The sequence below is a fragment of the Macrotis lagotis genome, chromosome 4 (genome assembly GCF_037893015.1).
Source record: "Macrotis lagotis isolate mMagLag1 chromosome 4, bilby.v1.9.chrom.fasta, whole genome shotgun sequence".
Lineage (NCBI taxonomy): Eukaryota > Metazoa > Chordata > Mammalia > Peramelemorphia > Peramelidae > Macrotis > Macrotis lagotis.
Genome location: NC_133661.1, coordinates 95,390,023 through 95,411,399, shown reverse-complemented (window position 1 = coordinate 95,411,399; position 21,377 = coordinate 95,390,023).

Below are 21,377 nucleotides of genomic sequence, written 5' to 3'. Positions count from 1 at the left end.
CTTTATTTCCAACTTTAAGCCCACGACACCAAATGCGTCTAAAATGTTCTTTCTCTTTGGCTCAAATCTGTCAGAGGTGATGGGGCGAGGAGAGGGCGCCTCAGCTGCCTTATAAGGCAGGGATTCTAAGAAACCTACTCTTAGCGTTAAAGAAAAGTTGTAACTAGTCTCTCGGAGGAAACGAGCTTTTTTTTTTTTTCCTGGGGGTCCGCAGTTGTTTTTTGCATGCTTCATTCGCTCCTTATCCTGATAGGCCGCATGAATCAGTTTTATTTCCATTGATAGAGAAACCTCGTCTGCTCTGTTAGAGCTACAAAGCGTCCTGCGAGCTTTTGTGAAAGTGCAAATCAGTTTAAGCAATTATCATACCAGGAATATGAAGGGGAAAGAGGAGGCACTGCCCAGTGGTTTCCTTTAATCTCTTAATCCATGGATCCAGGGGGGCTAGTTGGACATAATTTAGGACAATCTCACTACCCTTTACACTGTGATAAGGCGAAGTTACAATGCATTGCAAAAATACAAGCTTTGTTAAATACTCTGCCTTAGAAAAGTTAAGATTAGGAATTCCATGCACGTGTGGGCACTATAGGGCAGGATGGAGAATGTTCTTTCCTCCTCTTCCTCCTCCCCCACCCCCTTAAATTGTGATTTTTCTCTGGCTCTAAATCTCTCTCTCTCTCTCTCTCTCTCTCTCTCTCTCTCTCTCTCTCTCTCTCTCTCTCTCTCTCTCTCTCTCTCTCTCTCTCTTTCTTCACCTTCCACCCCATTCCCCCGTCCCCCACGAAAAATCACGAATGTTGAATCTCGTGAGTGACCATTAGACCTAGGCCTTTGGCAAAGGTGGGGGGCCCTGATTTGGTCGTGGGAGGCCAGAGCTGAGGACACTGCGATCCTGCACACCCTTCGGAGCTCTGCCTAACCCCACGCTCGGGGCTTCTGAGGGGCAGGAGGCCCCGGGCCCGCCCGCGCACGCGCTGCCGCTTCTTCTTCCGTGGATCGAGGAACTCGAGACCCAGACAGCGTCCCCAGGGCAACCTCCGAGTGTCCCTAACCACATTTCGATTCCAACCCCTCCCCAAAGAGTCAACCTCAGCTTCCACCTATGGTATCTCACTAGCTAAACTACTCAAAGTTGCCTTTGAATTGCATTTGAGTAATACTTCAAAAAGATGCAAATATCTCGTACATGAAGCAGATTTCTGTGAAAGAGCGGACTGGTCTTCCCAGAAAGTGTTTCCCATCTTGATAAAAGGCTTATTTCTGTAGGAACCATATACTTTTTTTTTCCCTTTGCCCCAAGGAAAGGGGGGAAAGATTTTTTTTAAAAGTCCTATGTAGCGTAACAGCAATACAATCTTCAGAGAATACTATTAGCTTTGAAAAAAAAAACCCTAAAAGCTTTATTACAAACCGAGCTTTGAAAATAGGGGGGATTAGGAGGCTGAAAGGGTCCCACAATGGTTAGAAGAAAAGGTTTCATGCTAATGAGGTTAATGCCCTTTGTATCTCGGGCCTCCACAACTTCATTACTCGCTATCTCCGGCTGCACGGAGCGGCTCAGAAAGCCGCAATCCACTCCAACGCCCCCCTTCCCTGCCTAAAGAAGGATTTGATAGCAGCTCTGTTCAAACTAGATAATTATATCTTTTCAAGTCGGAATTAAGATAAAGACAGTGGAGCAGAGGCGGCTCGCCTTGATCCACAGCAAACAAATTTGGCGCACTTTCCCGCCGCTCCCCCCGCCTCACAGCCGGGACAGTCAGCTTATTAGGCCCTCGTTTGCTTTATTAATTCATCTATTTAAAGTGGCCGGATTAGAGTATCTAATGTGGACGCAAGATGCCACGCAACGTGGGAATATAAATATTTGGGAGATGGTATCTCTTGGTCTGTGTCCGTGCGCAGGTTGCGGAGGGAGAGGTGTGGGCTCGAGACCGATTACATTTATCTATAGATGGAGCTGTATTTCCATGGCCTTTTTTTTTTAATTGAAGACTGGGCAGGAAATCCAGTCCATCTATGGGAGGGACAGCTCCAGGTCCAGAAAAGGGGTCTGCTTTTCTGCTACTTGGGACACCGGAACATTGCCCAAAGCAGCCCGAGAGGGCGGGCTGGACATTCCTCCCGACCTCCCCCCTAACTCCTCAGGGACTTTCGTGAACCGAGGCCCTGGTCCTAGTGAAGTCCGATCTAGTGGGCAAGGGAAGCGTTTAAATTTGGGGGCTGAAATTCATTTGGGCCGTGTCTCTTTCCCCTCACCCAGACCCTCAGCCCCCAGTGTCCTTCACTCAGAATGGTTGCTAGTGGGCAGCGCCTCCCGGGGTGCGAAGGCGGGAGCTTGGCTCCAGGAGTTCAGACTAGGCTCCCGTCACCTCCCTCCTCCCAACCCCCTTCTCCCCCCCCCCCCCCCCAAGCTCTGGCCTCTTCCCAACAGGCTTCCGGGCCTGGGCTTACAGAGCTGCGGCGGGCCCTGCCAGGCGGAGCCCCGGTCGCCTTTGGTCGCTGCCAGGGACTTGTATGGCTTCTTTTGTTGAAAGGGGCGGATTGTGGCTGATCCCGGGAACCGCGCGGTTCGGTATTTACTCGTCAACTGGACAGACAAGAACAAGAGTCCTGAGCCCTGGCCCTCGCGGCTGCTCCGGCTTGCTCTATTCTTCCCTCCCCGGAACCGGCCCCTAGTTGCCACACTCCCAAATCCCTGGGACTACGGACCGGGTTAGGAAGTAGCCTGCGGTTCAGATCGCCCAGCCCCTGGGCACTGTCAGTGCGTGTGCGGGGGTCAGCTCTCCGAGTGTGGGCACAGATGCACATCCATGTGTGTCCGGAGAGATTTTGCATGTGTGTGTCTGTGATTCAGGGTGTGCACCTAAAGTGGTGTCTGGGTGGCGGTGTGTCTATTTGTGGAGCGGTGTCTTCGCCTGAGTGTTTACATGCATGTGGGTAAGTCTCTGATGGCCATAGCTCTGTGCTCAGGCTTCGCAGGAAAGTATGTGTGCTTGGGTATATAAACCTGAGCATGGTTATGTTTCGTTCTGCCTTGATTGCGCCTTTGGATAGCTTGTCTAGAGGGTTGCGCGTGGCTCCTGGATACCCGCCCGTGGGTATCTGTGTGAATAATTGAGTCCACAGATGCCGGACCCGCGTTAGTTTACACCTCATATACCTCACCGACGCGTCTACACCTGACTCACTGAATTCGGAAAATAACAGCCGTCTTTGTAACTGACATAAAAAAAAAAACCCCAGAACAAACAAACCGTGATATTTGTAAGCCTAGCAAACCACTTTTGATTTATAGGGATGGCCCCCTGTAAGACTGCGGAAATTAGCCCCTTGTGATTAGCCCCACAACCTGCAGACCTCGGAGAAAGGAAATGTGAAATTGTTGTCCGCCCCGTCTAACTCCCAAGGCTAGTGGCCTGGAGGGACGAGATCTCCTGACTGTTGGGCTTTCCCTGGTCCTCAGCCCACGCCCCCTGGTCGCTGATCTGTCAATTGATTTACTTCCCGCTCCGCCCCCACCCCCCTACAGCCCCGCTGTGAGAGGGAAGTGGGAGTTTTGAGAACCCGCTGACCCCAGCCGTAACCCTGCTCCAGGAGGTGGCTTCTCCCGAGGCGACCCTCTCAGTCAGGAAACCCGAGGCCGTGTCACACTTGAAAGCGAAAGGTCTATTAATCAACAGCGCCCTTGCTTTTAATTGGCCGTTTGTTCATTATCGCCTGTTGCCCAGAAGGAGGGCTGCGGCCCCTGGGGGAGGGCAAAGGAGCGCCGTGGCTCCGAGGGGGCGCCAGTGCTCCCTGCCGCTCCATGATTGCCCAGCTCTAGGGTGCACGGAGGGGCGGAGGGGGGGGTGCTCGAGAGCCCACAAGGTGTTGGGATCCTCCCTTGTATAGTTGGGGTGGGAGAACAGGAAGAGATGGGCTCGGCCTTGTGCTGATCTCAGCTGCTGGGCCCGAGGGATCCTCTTTCTCTCCTCAGCCCCAGGATCTCTGACCAACTTTTCTGGCGATTGGAAAATGCTAACCTGAGGCGCCAGGAGGGGGAAGATGGAAGAAAGACCGGCGTTGACTTACACCTTGGGTGAATTCAATCCTCCTTGGCCCAGTCCAACCTGGGCCTCCCGAGACACCCCAGCCGCCCTCGCCTTCGGCACAAACCGCAAAGAGAGATTCTCTCTGTGCTCCCCAATTCAGGCCTAAGAGTTCATCCTCCTCTGGACCTGGTCCCCCTCGGAAACGAGGGGAAGGAAAAGTGGAGATTGTCTTGCAAAGGGATGTTGTACATGAGGGCAGGTTTAATAGAAATAGAACTGGCAGGACATCTCCAAGTCTAGATGAATCCCGAAGCTCTATGACGAAATAAAATCAATCTCATTATTTTTTTTTTAGTCCCTCACTCCTCTCCCCCGCCCAAGCCAGAGGGGAAACAGCGGAGGCCTCGGTGTTCCGCCTCTCTTTCAGGCCCAACCCCCAAACGAATCAGGTCTGCGAGTATGCCCGCTCCCGGCTCTGTGCGCTTTGGCACGCTGCAGTGGAATCTCTCCGGGTAGGCACCGGGGAGTGGACAAAAATGCGCCTTGAAGGGAGTGGGGAACCCCTCTAACAAGACTCCTTGGTACTAAGACCTAGTTCTACTCCTTTTCCTGGGAAAGGCCCAGAAAGTCATTTAAAATTTGGGCATTGTTGCCAGGGGCCTAGCTGATCGACTTCTCCCTTTTTGGAGCATCCCCCACTACTCACATCCTCACATGTCTCCCCAGTTCCATCCCTAGCCTACTTATTAATATACATACATACATACATACATACATATATATTCCAATAGCATATATATTTATATCTATACATATAGGCCGGGTCTCCATAGCACTTGGCTGGACCCTGACGTCAGGGAGAACTTGATCTTCCCCGTTTCGCTCCTGCTTCTGAAACTGATCCTTGAAATGAGAGAACAGCCTCTACACAATTCCCATGGCCTTGACATAAGGTACAGCGATAAATATACACCACTAATGAGCAATTACCATATAATCACCTTCCAATTAGCTCGCATAATGATGAATTAAACATTCTAGCAGGCTGGATTAGGTTTCTTACTTTGTATATTATTTACGAAGGCTATAGCTTCTGCAAAGGACCAAATATCAAATTAGATGGGGAATTTACAGTTGGGGGTAATTATGCATTCAGGGCAGGGGCTGTGTTTTGGTCACTTATCAAACGAAGTTCCCTGGAAGGTACTGCCCAGTTTATTTGGGCTTTTTCTTGTCTGGCTCCTTTAGAATTGCTGAGTGTCCTTTTCTCTACCCTTTAGCCCTTGTCCTGTATCCTTTTCTCTGACTCCTGTCTGCCCACCTTTTAGGGTGTTCCTGCTCCTGACTGGGTCCAGAAGGAGAGGAGAGGTGAAGCGAGGGAAGGTCCCAAGGTTCCGTACCTCCTCTCGGACAGCAGACCGAACCCCAACTCGGGCTGCCGCTCTCTGAGTCCCGGAGAGCATAATGAACGAGTGCACCAGCCATCTCTCTCGGGCTGGAAAGAGATACTCCCAGAAGCCCGCAGTCCCTACTTGACAAGACAAGGGGTCGAGGTAGATTTTCTTCTCTTAGTTTTTTGTTTTCTCCCCCCCCCCCCCCCCCCCCCCCCCCCCGCGTTTCTTCCAGCAAGGCAATCTTACTTTTGCCTCGGTTGGGAGTGGCAAAGAAGGCTTTGGTGGGGGGAGAGATACTACTTGTTCTCCCTCTAACCTTTACCCCCACCAATTCCCATTTCCTTATTTTTAACCCTGTAGGAACTCAGAACGAAATACTACTTTCCCCATCTTCCCCCACCCCCCTGTAAATCCACCCCAACTTTACTTGTTCAGAAATGAATTTTGGCAAGAGATTAGTTCCTAATCTGATCTAAGGCTTCTGACATTTTGGAAGAAGATGAAAATGGCAGCTCAATTTTGTTTTGAAACAGGGTCATTCCACAGGGCAGGCAACGGAGTCTTTGGAAACTGGTGCATCAGCTTTTGGAGACTTTGGACCATAACTTTCTACACACTCCCACTCTCACCCAATTGTCCACCATTTATATACACCTTCCCTGCTCACTCCTCTAAATCCCAGGAAGTGCTACCAACAGCTGGGGAGAGAAAGAATAGGAAGCAAGATTACATCACTGAAAATACTCCTCAAACTTCAGTGACCCTTTCAAAAAGGTTAGCAAGTTTGTATTGACCCTAACTTCTCTGCACTCCCCTGAAGACTGTGTTGACCCCTATTGTTTTTCAGGCAGACTGGGTCCTGGAAAAGAAGTAAAATAAAGTTGTGGGCAGAATTAAAAGTGAGAGTCAGGGCCTTTGGAAACAGTGTTGTATTAAGGGTTACAAACCAAAATACCATTGATTAAATTTACACACCAACCTTTGAGCAGGAAATTCAAATTTCGTTATTCCTATTCCTCAGTTGAACAAACTGGGACTTAAAGAAGTCAGTAATTTGCCCAGTCATTCAGATAATAAATGTGTGTGTTTCTGGTCAGCTCGAGGTCATCTGATAGTGACACCAGTGCTTTTTCCATTCTGCCTCTGAAGAAACAATTAACTAGTTAAACTGAACTAGTTAAGGAAAGTGATTATAGAGTTCCGATGGGTGTGATTCCCTTGGCTACTCTACTTGGCCCCATCAACAGAAACAACTCAGTTTCTTGTAAGTATTCAATAAATATTGATTATCTGCTTTGAGCAAGGTATTATTCTAGTCACTTAGCATTACAAAAGAAATAAAAAGTTTTCTTCCCTGGCCTTGATTTATTAGGGTATACAAGAAACCTAACACTAGACAGGGCGTGGTTATGGGATCAGAGGAGAGCTCAAGATACAAGGCATCCAAGAACACCTGACCAGGAGAAATCATTTTCATCTCATGGAGGTACCTGAGGCAAGAATTCCTGAGAGGTGAACTTTGGGGGAGGAAACATATCCTGCTGGAAAAAAGACTCCATTTGTCAACTGAAATATTTGGTTTCAAATGCTGTCTCAGCCCTTACTGGCTGTGTGACCCTAGTAAATCACTTCACTAATTTTTCCCTCAGTTTCTTCATCTGTACAATGAACTTTCATTCCTTTATCTATGATCCTTTGCAGATGAGGAGTAATAATAGAAGGTCTAGGTTCCAAGGGATCTTAGAAGTCTTTTGGTTTTGCTCCCTCCCTTTATGGAGGAGAACAATGACTGGCCAAGAGGGTGTTTGAGAGACTTATCCACAGCTAGTGAATGGTGGAGTCAAGTGTGGAATGTTCTAGGATTTCTGAATCCAAATCAGTGCTCTACATACTATACAGGTCCTTGCCTTATTCTCCACACCCCTTCTTTCCATTCACTGTGCTGGCTTACCCTCTCATCCTCACCCTGAGGGTCCAAGTTCCAAATCTCAAAAGTTCTTTCCCCTAAAGGGGAAAACATCCAAGATCCATCTGAAAAGTCAGTAAGCCTGTAGGGTTCTCCATGGGCATCCTGAATCCTCTTTAGAATCCCACTAAATACTTCACTCAGCCTCTGCTAGAGGGTTTCTTGGAGAGACCAGGATCTTAGACACTTTTTCCTCTGACTCTGTTTCCCAACATTTATGTATTTGGAATCCTTTGAATTAAGCAATGAAGTTGCATTCTGAGGAGGAAGCGGATAGTGACTTTGTTTTTCCTGTAATTAGATCCTAAGAAATTCCCTGATAGCTCAAAGGTGGAGATGCTCCCCATTTCAATAATGATCCATCTCTTCACCCCCACATCATTATTCCTTCATCTTACTAATTAGGAAATCTACTTTATCATCGCCTTATTAATTCTGGTGCAATGAGGACGTTTTTCCTTTCTCATCCCTTACCTTTTAGAGTTCATTCTTCCTGAGTTCTCAAGGTCACCTTCTATTGCTGCCTTGCTGATTTCTATCAACAAATATATTGAATAAAGTTCTGAACTGAAATTAAAATAGGCATTAGACCTTAGAAGGTCTTACCATCTTGTCTTGAGCAGAACAACCGATCATCATCATATGGAAGCCTCAGTACTTGGTTTTCCCAGCTTTTAACAATGATTTGGTTTCTTTGGGGGGGGGGAATCTACATTTCTTAGGAAAGTATTGGCCTGATAGGGGAGCAGGAACAATTCTGGAATCTTCTTTAATGGGTGATAAATGACAAGGAGAAAAATTCTTCTAAGGTAGGAGTGGTAAAAAAGGATGCATTTTTGACTTTCAAAAAATCTTCTCCCGGGAAATAGCACTTCTCCCTACTTCCCTGCTTAGACTCTCTAGTCAGCACCTGTCAAAGGCAAGCCTTCCCTTGGAATAATAATTGTTTAAAAAGTCTCCAGCCATTTGTCTGAGTTATAGACAGCAGTCCTGTACTTGTGATGAGGAGCAATTGATCATCGCAAAAGGAAGGAGTTTAAGGAGGAAACATTGCCCCATATTCAGACACACACACACACACACACACACACACACATGCACGCGCACGTTATGCACACACACACGCACATGCGAATGATATTTATATAGTAACAAGGAATGTATAAATCTCTCCAGGCATAGATAAGTCTGCATGTTTTTGTGCCTCTCTCTGGATGAGTGTTGGTGGCATCCAAAGGTGATCCATTCCTTTATGCCCATTAGACCTGGATTCTTTTTTGTTTGTTTGTTTGCTTGGTTTCTGTTTTTTTCAGGGTTTTTTTTTTTTTTTGCAATGCAATGGGGTTAAGTGGCTTGCCCAAGGCCACACAGCTGGGTAATTATGAAGTGTCTGAGGCCAGATTTGAATTCAGGTACTCCTGACTCCAGGACTGGTGCTCCATCCACTGCACCACCTAGGCCTGGATTCTTAAGGATAACTGGGATAAACCAACTGGGTAACTCAACTTTGATGAGTCATGAAGTTCAAATGATCTGACCTTCCCCTTGTTTCCACCCCACAAAGTGATCAGTCTGATCCTTGCACCCTTTAGTTATTTGATATTAGATGCCTGATAACACTAGGCTGAGGACTCTGGCTTCTTCCTCAGGGATGGTAATTTTCTTTGGAGAACAGAACTGAGTGTACCTGGACACTAGGAGAATGGGAAGAGATATGAGAGGGTGAGCCTGTACAGGTTTCCCTTCATTTCTTCTTTAAATTCTCAGGGGTAAGATGGTTATTTTCTCTGTAATACTCAGGAGTCTTTTCAATAGGTGGTTTAACAACTCCCCCCTCCCCCCTCCCCCCTCCCCCCCACACCCACCTCTTCTCCCATTGGAAACAGAAGAGAGGACCATTGGAGTTTAATTCTTCCTCTCCCCCAGTCAAGTTCTATAAATGACCATAATTACATATTTCTATGAAAACAAAAGTGGTGTCTAAGAATTTAAAACAGTTCAAGTGGAAGGTCTGTCAGTTCTTTAAGTTGGGAAAGTTGTTTGGTTGAAAAGCATCTGTTTAATTCAGATGTTGCCTTCTGTAATTGTTGTCTAGGAGGAAGCACAGAGGGACTTACTCAGTTCTGGAAGGGTGGGAGCCACTCACTGGTTTGGTGCTGAAGTTTATGAAAAAAAATTTAAAAAACTCCCCCCCCCTTTCCTCAATACAGGTTTTGAATTTTCAAGCTGAAAATAGGATTTCATTTAAATCTTGACTCTGAACAGGACCATTTGTCAGTTCCCAAGAAATAGGAGTAGATGAAGGAAGAGCAAATATACATGTGTTTGGAATATGAAAGGAGGGGGAGGAGGTCTAATGTATCAATCATTGATTCCTTGTTTGAACAGGTTGAAGTTCCAATGGTGAGGTTTTTTAAGGATCCTAAACAAATAGTCTCTTCATAAGTTTGACTCAAGGAGAGTTAGACACAAGAGAAGGATGAGTGAAAATATTCAGAAGGCTTTAGGATTCAAAATTTCAGGCTAGATTCCTACAACTACATTTCAAATCAATGTAGACAATCATGGTGGATGGGTGGGGGATACTAAAATGTCCTGAGGACACTGGACTATTGTGAAGAGAATGGAGAGCAAGAACAAAACTAGAGGAAATTTGTAATAATTTCTAGTTTTCGATTAAAATTACAGAATTGGAAGTGACTTCAGATCATTTAGTCTGACCACATCTGACCAAGAATCCCCCTCTCCAGTAACCCCATCATTTGATCATCCATTCTTTTCTTGAGAACCTACTATGTCTAGAGACAGTTTATCCCATAATAACCTTTTAACTTCATCTGGCAAAAAAAAAAAAGAAAAGAAAAAGAAAAAAGCCAGTATCTATTCCTTAATATACATATGCATAGATATTCATGTATCCTTTTCAAACAAGTGCTTTTTTTAGGACCTCTATATTTTGCTTCTCCACACCCACCCTGATCAACTTGTCAGAGTTTTACTTGCAAATAGAAAAACAAAAACAACAATGCATCCCTGGGCCTCTGTTTAAAGATCTTTCATGGTGGAGGTGAATATATTTCCATCTTTTCTGTTCGCATGTTCTCTGTGTTTATAAATGAATTTCTGTCCCATGTGTTCCAAAGTTGAAGTAGCTTCGCTGGGAAGGAAGACAAGAGACTTGTGATGAATTTGTCAACCTGGAATGCTTTGTATGGGATTGGAGTTCTGTCTTACCTATGTTCATTTTCCTTCTACTCCTCCTAACTAAAATTCCCTCAGTTCCTTCCCTCTGAGCCTGCTTCAAAACTAGCTTTATTTCCTTTCTTCAAAATATTTACTTCAATTCAAGGAAGTTAGCAAAGTTGTTTGGCTGAAAAGTACCTGTTCAATGTTTGGATTGCTTCTCCAACAGATATAGCCACTAGAATTTGTGGTGTAGTAGAGTTGAGAACCCAGGGCAACAAGTTGCTGCACAAATTTCCTTCCAGTCATGACTATAGAAACTTCTCAGGAATATGCCTTCTAGCCTAACTGGTTAAATTCCAGATGCAAGAACAAGATGGATCCTCCAGGTCAACTGTATTAGCTATGATATGACATGCACCATCTAAAAATGTTTGTCCTTCACTTTTGAAGACCATGACATCAGAGAGATGATGACATCACAAGAATGTGAATTGGATTTGAGTGAGCAGATACTGTGCTAAGTTATCAGCTTCATTTTCTCCTCTAGGGTCATCTAGGTCCAGTGGCCAGATAGGAATCAGAATGGCTAGAGATAGCCTGGGATGAAAGTCCATCAGGGTTAAGTGATTTGCCCAGGGTCCTATAGTTAGTTAGGGTCTGAGACCAAATTTGAACTCAAATTCTCCTGACTTCAGGAGACTTCTACCCACTGTGCCATCTGCCAGCCCTTAATGGACATTTTCACCTAGGCTTGTAGAATCCCCAGATAGTTGCCTTACACAAGCTTAGCTCATTCAAAAGAGTGGGAGGGAAAAATGATAGCAGCTTTATGATTATTTTATGCTATCATTGTTATTACATGTTTATATTTTTATTACTCAGATGAGTCAGGGATGAGTAACTCAGTATAGACCCTATCAGTTCAATCTATTTTTTGTCTCAAGAATCTTCTTTGTGATAGGATGTTTCTACGAGTACTGTTTTTCAAATTAATGCCAAATCATTCTTATCCTTTGTGTTGCCCAATTAGAATATGTAAAAAACTCCAATATTCTGGTAAAAGGGCTTTATGGTTGTGTTCTTCACTCCCTGGAAGTTGGGGAGATTTTTTTCCCAATAAATAAGAGAGTAATATCTTTATCACTGTCTTGATAGGTATAATTTACTTTTCATATTAATCTGAATGGGCTAAGTACACAATCATCATTGAGTTTGAAGATGGAATTTCATCAAATCAGACTCTCAAAGATAAAAGGGACCTAAGATGCTATATAATCTGAACTCCCACTCAGACAGGAATCTTTATAAGATTTCTACCACACCAAGTCTCTGGTTTAACTATACTGATTAGGAACTCACACTCTAATTTTGACAGATATGACTGTTTAAAAAAATCCTTTAATATACTGACAAAAGCTACATCTCCAGGATTTGTATCTCTTACCCCTAGTTTGATAATCTGGGCTGCATATTCTATAGTCCAGAGATACTGGTGTCCTTGACTTCTCTGTATTTTTTCTTTTGGGCTTTTGCAAGGCAGTGGGGTTAAGTGATTTGCCCAAGGTCACACAAGGTAGGTAATTATTAGGTGTCTGAGACTGGATTTGAACTCAGGTTCTCCTGACTCCAGGGCTGGTGCTCTATTCAATGCACCACCTAGCTGTCCTGACTCTATCTATTTTTACCATTTGTACCCAGTACCTGGAATTCTCTCCCTCTTTATTACTGTCTCTTGACTTCCTTCAAGTCTCAGTTAAAACTGATTTTTTTCAGTGTCTTCCCTCTTAGATCATTTCAAATTTATTCTGTATATATCTTGTTTGTAAATAGATATTTGCATGTTGTCTTTTCCATTAGATTGCAAGCTTCTTGAGGACAGGGACTGTTTTTTGCCTTTTTTGTCTTCTTAGCATGTAGTAGATGTTTCCTAAATGTATGCTAATTTTTTTGACATAAAATAAAAGGAAAACTTTTTTTACATGGTGATCCTTTAGATATTTGAAGAAACCAGTCATGTCTTCCTCATAACCTCTTTTTTTTTTTTAAATCTAAAACAAGCATTTCCATCTCCTTTAATTGTTCCACACAGGACATGACTTCTAGACCCTTCTCTATCATGGTTGCTTTCATAAGAAATGTGCTATTTTGAGAAAATCCCTCTTAAAATGAGGTATCTAGAATTAAGTAAAACATTTCAGGTGTGTTCTGACCACAGAATACAATGGAACAATTGCTCTCCTGTTTTGTGTCCATACGTCTATTAGTCCAACCTTAGAATGATTTTACATTTTTTTGCAGTATTTCATAGTTTTAGGATTATGGAGTCATTGAATTTCAGATTTGGAAAGGACTTCAGGGGTCAAATAACTCAACTTTCTGCCTAATTCTCTTCCCTGATGCACTGGTCTCCTTTTGGGCACTTCTGCTTCCTACATTTTGGTCAGACTATTTCCTTTTTGGAAAGCTCTAAATGTTGAAAAACTCTCCCTTACATCAAGCCTATTTGTTTATAAACCTTGTTTATAATGATGAGGAAACAAGGGTCTAGGCAAAAACTTTTCTGAAATAACATCAGTGTTCTTGATTCCTTAAGATGCCCAGCTGGAGCAGGTGAGTGAGAAGAACATGAAAGTCACACTTTCATGTACAAACTTCTTTATTGTGTTTTAATGGGTATGTGGCAATGTTCATTTTACTTGACATTTAAATTCAGAATAAAAAGAATTAGAATAGAGGCAGCTAGGTGACCCAATGGATAGAGCACAGGTCCTGGAGTCAGGAGGACCTGAGTTCAAATTTGACCTCAGACTCTTATTAGCTGTATGACTGTGGACATGTCACTTAATCCCAATTGCCTCCCCAAATAAAACAAATACCTGGTGAAGTTGAGGCCACCACATTTTTGGCATGATAATTAATTTTCAATATTAATTTATTTTAATGCATCAGAGTTCCATCAAGGAATTGGTACTCTTTCTACTGCAGATTATCAAACTTCTTCATAAACTGGTTCAGCAAAAAAAGAAAATCAAATGAAAAAATTAAAGAACTTCCCTGAATTTAGACTGTTCATTAGATAACTTACAATCTATTTCTGGACCTAGCCTCAAAACATTTACACTATTCTAGGAGTTGCCAGAGTTTTATAAGTGACCCAGTAGACAGAGAGAGTGAGTCCTGAAGTTAGGAAGACTTGAATTCAAATTCTGGGTGCAGTCTGCTTTAGGAGAGTGTAGGTTTGGAGTGAGGAAGACCTGGGTTCAAATATTGTTTCTTGACTTATGAGCTATGTGATCCCATATAAGATACTCAGATTTTCTTTTTTTTGCACCTCAGACAGTTCTCAAGGAGTTGCCAACTAAATCATAGTTTTACTGTGTAATATGTCATGGTGGAGGGAGTTATTCACACCAACAAAATCATTGATCCTTCAAGTACTTATTAGTACCGTTTTGTTAAAATGATGGGGCCAGATAAATAGACAGCTTAAATGTAAGGCTTTTAAAAATGATTTTGCAAATTTTTGCATTTTGCCTCAGAAATGAAGTATCTATGAATCTGGGTGGGAGGAGACCTGCTCCCATAATACACTCTAGGATTTGCTTGAGTATGTTTGGCCCCTGAAGTTTAACTTTTCATTGATTGAGGTTATTCTCTAACTTAATTACCTATGTGACATTGATCAAATTATTTTATCTCTTAGCCTCATTGTCCTTGTCTATAAAATGAGGCTTGGTCTTGCACTAGATAGCCTTCGAGGTCCCTCCTTGCTCCAGATCTCCAAATATATATCCATATATAATGAATAACAGAATCAGTATTCCACGGGGTGGAACCCATGAGAACAACTAACAATGTAGTGCATGAAATAATTTTAGATCTACACTATGTTTAAAACAAACAACTATCAAGTGTAGGATGAGTGTCCTGGGAACAGTGCTATATCTGTTCCAATGAATGACTCAGAGTCTCAGAGTTTAAAAAGTCTTTTAACTAAAGACATTTTCCAAGACACCCAGGTAAAGGAAGTTCCCAAGACTGTTAACACTACCAAGAAGATTAAAATCAGGAAGTTCTCTGGAGTCCATCAATCAATAAATATTTAATATACACCTACTATGCACCAGAGACCAGGCTTAGCTCTGAGGGCTCAGGAGATCTTTTGCAAATGCTAAAAATTGCATTTATACTCTTTTAGCTCAAAGGGTCTATAGTTAGACCTTCAATCAGTTCACATGGAGACAAAACTCACCCATCTTGTCCAAGGTTGCTCTATGACTTTCTCTCTCACAATAGAACTTGGGGCTGATGGTGTGAGAATGAGTGAGGAGAGAAGGGAAGAGGAAGAGGTATAACTCATGTCTCTCACATCACTCCTTCCCCCTGACTCTCACTCCCATCAATAAATTACTCTTCCCTGTTGATAAATGTCAACTACTTAGAGTTAGAACAACAGTCCAGGTCCTCCTTGTAACAAAGCTGAGGCATCCTCATCCAAGCAGATCAACAAGAGTCAGTGGTGTCATGCAAAGGCCAGGAAAATCTAAGATAGTCTTAGGCTGCAGTATTCAGAATATCCTTTCTATACTATGATGTTCCAATCATCCCAGGAATACAGCCTTCAATTTCAGGTGTCAGAGGTGGAAGTTATAAGGCAGGTGAGGCAGATTTGGATTCAATTCTATAAAAATTAGAAATGTTCACTCCCTTATTCATTCATATATTCATTTATTTGCTTACTTGACAAGATTTTTTAAAGTATCTATTGTGTGCTAGGTACTAATTCGGGGCTACAAAGACAACTCCCACACCCCAAACAGTCCCTGCCCTCAAGAAGCTTACATTCTAGTGTATGTGAATGGAGAAGTATGAGGCAGCAGCATGTGTACATAAAAGCAAGTACAAAGTATATAAAGTAATTTCCAGGAGAGTGTAAGAGAGTGTTAGCAACTTTTTTTTTTCAATAGAATCAATTGCCTTGTGAAGGAAGAATATCCTATCCCTAGCAAATGTTCCAAGTGGATGTAGGTTGGTGAAAGATTTTTATGAAGAGATTTTCCCAAAGAATAAGAATTTGGTCTAGAGAACCTCTGGAGTGACTTATCAGGTCTGTGATTCTCTATATCATCAGAACAAGACTTTCTCAGATGAATTGCATTATCTTCATTTGTTTATCAAGATTTTCCCAATGAAAAGGATTCATTTCAGCATGTAGACAAAGGACCCACCCATTTCTGTCACCTTCACTCTGCCTTCCCCACCTCATAAAAGTCAGGGCATATAGAAAGAACACTTGCAGATTTTAGAGAATTTGATGAAGGAAAGAGTGTTAGAAATGTTGAAAGCAACTCACAAGCAGCAGTTCAAGGAAGAACTAAAAATTTACACCATATTTGGGAGGTAGTGGTAGGAAAGCAGGTAGCAGATTTGAAAAAAAAATGGATCCCAATTGGACAAAATAGTATATCCACTTGAGAGGTTTCAAAATTACTTTTAAAGGGACTCTGTAATGTGTGAGAGTCCTTGTGTTCTTGCCTTGGAATATGAGCAATAGATTATGTCCAACAGTACCAGAAAAATTCCCTCTGCTAACAGGAAGACTCTTATATCCATGAACTTGGAATGATGTAGGCAGAGATGCCTTCAGCACACTTCTCCTTGGCTAGAGTGAATAGGTCTGACTATGTCTCCATCTAGTGAAGGATGAATTAATAATACCTATCTAATAATGAGAAATGGAAGCCTTCCTATAGGTTCCAGGTTGTATATCTTTCCAGGTCACTATTTCTACTTGCATCTTAGACTAAAATAAGAGAAGTACTGAATTCCCAAAGGAATGAATTGCCCATTCCCTTTAGATTTGGAAGAAGACTCATGCAGTGTTTAAAAGAGGGAGTTTTGGGGCGGCTAGGTGGCACAGTGGATAGAGCACTGTTGGAGTCAGGAGTACCTGAGTTCAAATCTAGCTTCAGACACTTAATAATTACCTAGCTGTGTGGCCTTGGGCAAGCCACTTTAACCCCATTTGCCCCCAAAAAATCTTAAAAAAAAGAGGGAGTTTTAAAAAATTCTTTTCATCGAGCCTTGAGTTATTTTCATAACTTGAATGGCAAAAGGAAATCTACATTTCAATATACCCTGATATGTAAAATGGAAGTGCTTAATAACCCTGATACAATAGCTACTGCTCTTTCTCTCTATTTCTACTCACTACTGCAGGTCAGACCCTCAATCTCATGTCCACCTAGATCATTGGTTTCTTCTTTCTGTGGTTTATATAATTACCAAAGGACTCCTCCTGATGAATACACCTGACTGTCTCTCCATTATCCAAAAACCTTTTTGTTGTTTCCAGTTGCCTAGAGGGTAAACAAGATTGTAAATTGAAAATAGATTGAGCAATAGAAAATATCCTCAACCCATCACCCATTCCAGGAAAATCTCTGTTTGGAGAGCACAGGCATGTCTAGAGTTAGGATCATGATGTGCTAGCCTACTCTGGGGTAAGCAGAATATGCTGTTGCAACCTAGAACACCTGGATCATGCTCTATGCATCCCTGAGTCTAGGAGTCAGAAGACCTCTTCTGCTGTGTGCCTTGTGGTAAATTACTGAACCACTCTGGAATATCAGTCCTCCAGGATTGATCAGCCCATCAGGAGTTTGAACTAGATTATCTTTAGGACTCCTCCCAGTTTTAACACTCTAGGACTTGTTATCTTCATTTTTCCATGAATCCACATACTCTGACACAGTGCTTGGTATGTGTTGTATTCAACTGAAAGTCAAGGATCACTGCAGATGAATTGAAAAGGGCTTGTCTAAAAAGATTGTTATGACTTAGGAAGAAAGAACACAGCAATGTGCCTTCATGGGTGTGTCCCCATATCAGCTTCTGAATTCATGCTATCTGTTCCCAATTTTTAACCATACAAAATTTCTCTCTGAGGAGTCTTGGAGGGCCATCAGAATATGCCCTTCCTACCACAATGCCTAATGAAATGCCCACAACTGGGGCAATCATTTACTCCTGGACATAGCTGCTGTCAGCTTGACAGTCAATGAATATATTTGGGGTGATTCATATAGTACAACATTTTAATTGGCATTCCATATTTTCCAAAGATTCTATGAGTGTTTGATCTCATCTGATCCTGTGGTGACTGATCAAGTGCCCAAGGCTTTTCTAGAGCTCTCCTTTCAGGGATCCCTTTCCATGCTCCCTTGGACAGATTTCTCAAGAGAAAGGTTGCCTCTGCAGCTGTGAGGATTTTACCTGCAGAATCTCTGCATTTCTGAGAGATATCCCTAGCAGGTAATTACACCCACAGCAGCTAAGTTGCACCCTGAGCAAATTAGGTGCTGGTTGGAAGGTGTAATTAAGCAATTGGGAGTGCAATTTAGCAATTTCAAATGCATTTCCTTGTGGTCCAGCTATCTACAGGCATAAAAGTGATTTCAAAGGTCTGTTGGAAATCTGTTTTGAAAATATGACCCACTCCATTTTAAGCTGTGGCACTTCTCTGTAGATCATTTCATTTGGCTTATGCAAAAGAGTTCTTTCCCTGCAAACATCACCTGTTTGATTTATAAATATTGGGGAAGAATCGTTGATGTGTCAGGGTGCCAAACATAATTAGCCTTCTTTAGGAAGAAAACTCTGCTATTGTTTCTTTAATTATAAGTCTTCTGATATAAAACAAACTCTTGGTGGTGGGAAGTTGTTGATTAATTATCCCAAACAGTTCCTTTTGAAAGTGGGGAAATGTGTCTACTGACCTCCTTCAGGAAGGCAGCTATCATATTTCCTGGAGAGTGTTGCATGTACCTGTACTTAAAAGTCTGAGTAAGAAATGGATACCTCAACAGCTAGCTTGGAGGCCTGCTTGCTGCCTGCAGCATCCAGGCCTGAGGGGTGGGGGGTGGGGGATGGGGGATGGGGAGGGTGGCCTAAGGACCAAATTGCAAAAGTAAACTTTGAGTCCAGGTCAAGGATCCACTCTCTAGAGCATAGTGTTTTTGAGTAGCCAGATGGGAAGGAGCAGAAGAGGAATTCTTCATGCTAGTGTTCTGCCTTGTATTTGAAACAATTACTGAGTAATCACGGAACTTATTAAAATCATTTATGATCTTCCTTTTAATATTTGGGTTTTTTGCAAGGCAATGGGGTTAAGGGACTTTCCCAAGGAGTCACAGTTAGTAAGTATCAAATATCTGAGGCCAAATTTGAACTCAGGTCCTCTTGACTCAGTTCTGGTGTTCCATCCACAGTACCCCACTGGGTTGCCCCTCATGATTTGTTTTAAATTATGTAATATTGGTACTCTCAACCTTCCTCTCCAAGATTCCCTACTCATTATACCCAATCTTCTTCTCCATGATTACCTGCTTTTTTCTCCCAACCTTCTTCTCCATGATTCCCTTACTCATTACTCCCAACCTTCCTCTCTCTTTTTGATGCCCTTATTCACTGGTGAGTACAAAATAGGTCTGAGAGGAACCTCTAGAAATATCCTGAGTTCAATCAAGTAACCAACACAGTCACAGCACAGAGGAAGGATATGACAAGAGACAGTGACTTCTATTTGGAAGGATGTGGGATATCTGCCAAATGCATCATAAATATGGTTTGTTTCATCTTTACTGGATGCTCCATCTCACCTGGATGTTTTTCTGTTGCCTACACACCCTTCCATGTCTCTTCTTCATCTTTATAAAAACTTTCTCTTTTTTCATCCATCCATCTCTTCCAGTTGCTTTCCTATATCTCTCTTTCCATTGGTGGCTAAATTCCTTGAGGAAAATCTTTTAGAAACAATGCCTCCATTTCCTTTCTTACTCTTTTTTTTTTGCAAGGCAAGTGGGGTTAAGTAGCTTGCCCAAGGCCACACAGCCAGGTAATTATTAAGTGTCTGAGACTGGATTTGAACCCAGGTACTCCTGACTCCAGGGCTGGTGCTTTATCCACTGTGCCACCTAGCTTCCCCCTTTCTTACTCTTTAAATAAATTCTCTGCAGTCTGGTTTCCAACATTATCATTGAAGTGAAGCTATTGCTTATGAATGATCTTCTAATTTCTAAATCCGATGGCCTTTTCTCAATATTCATTTAAAAAAATCTCTGCAGCCTTTGATACTATCAATCATCCTCTTATTAATACTTTCTAGATTTCTATAACTCTTCTCCTTCCTGGTTGTCCTTGAATCCATTTGGCCACTGCTTCTCCAGCTTCTTTGCTGCATCTTCATCTAGTTCACATTCACTAACTAGGAACATTCCCCAAGTTTCTCTCCTGGAGTCTCTTCTCTTCCTTTTATACATTGCCAGTTTTTGTTCAGTCTTTTAATCACATTCAACTATCTGGGATCTCATTTGGGATTTTCTTGGAAAAGATATTGGAGTGGCTAATCATTCTCTCCTCCTATTTATCCAGTTTCACAAATGAATTTTCTAATTCCTCAATCTCTCTCATTCTCCCCCCATCCAATGTGCCACCAAGTCCAGTTAATTCTATCTTTGTTACCTCTCTTCCCTCTGATACTGCCAGAACTTTAATGAAAGCTCTTATTATTTCTCTGGATTATTGCAATAGTATGCTGGTTGCACTCCCCGCCTTAAGTTTCTTTTATATCTCAATTTACAGATGAGGAAATTAAGGCAAACTGAGTTATGTGACTTATCCAGGGTCACATAACTAATAAGTGTCTGAGGTAAGATTTGAATTCAGGTCTTCCTGATACCAGGTCAAGTGCTCTATCCATTGAGTCACTTAGCTGCCTGTACTACCAGCCATCCTTGATTGAATTATCATCTCTATGCAAAAACTCTCTTTAGAACTTTAGGATCATATCTCTGATGGTCTATTAGACATCTCAAATTGAAAACTGAACTCATTATTTTTACTACCTCTAACCCTTCTCTCTTACTGTCAAGGGTATCACCACCCTCCCATTTATCTAGTTTCACAATTAAGTTTTCCAGCTCCTCACTCTCTCTCTCATTCTTCCCCCATCCAATGTGTCACCAAGTCCAGTTTATTCTATCTTTGCTACCTCTTTCCTCTGACACTGCTACTACTCTAATGAAAGCTCCTATTACCTCTCTGGACTATTGCAATAGGATGCTGGTTGTCCTCCCAGCCTCAAATTTCTTTTCTCTCCAATCCAACCTCCACTCAATTATCAAAGTAATCTCCCTAACACACAAGTTTGACCATCCACATATTCAATAAACTCCTGTGGCTTCCTATAACCTTCAAATCTTCTGTTTGGATTTTGAAACTCTTCCTAACCTGACCTCTTCCTGTCTTTTCAGTCTTCTTATACTTCAATCCTCTCCAGGTTCTGTTTGATTCAGCAACATTGCCTTGCTTCTGTTTCTTGCCTACCACCCTCCATCTTTGGAAGTATTTTCCCTGGCTGTCTTCCAAGCGTGGAATTCTTTCCCTCCTCATCTCCCCTTCTTGACTTCCCAGGCTTCTTTTAAGTCTTAGCCAAAAGCCCACCTTCTACAAGAAGTGTTTCCCAGTCTCCCTTAATGCTAGTTTCCTTTGAGATTAACTCATCATACATCTATTTCTTGGTTACACATAGTTGTTTCCAAGCTGTCTCCTCCATTAGATTGTTAACTCCTTGAGGACAGGAATTGTCTTTTACATTTCTCTTGTTCACCCAGAATTTAGCTGAACTAAATACTTAATAATTGCTATTGACTTTTTTTGTCTGTTTAAAGCCTTTGGCTAAAACTCCATCTTGAGTCTTGGCTCCTTTCTGACTCTCAAAGAGGTAGGTGCTCT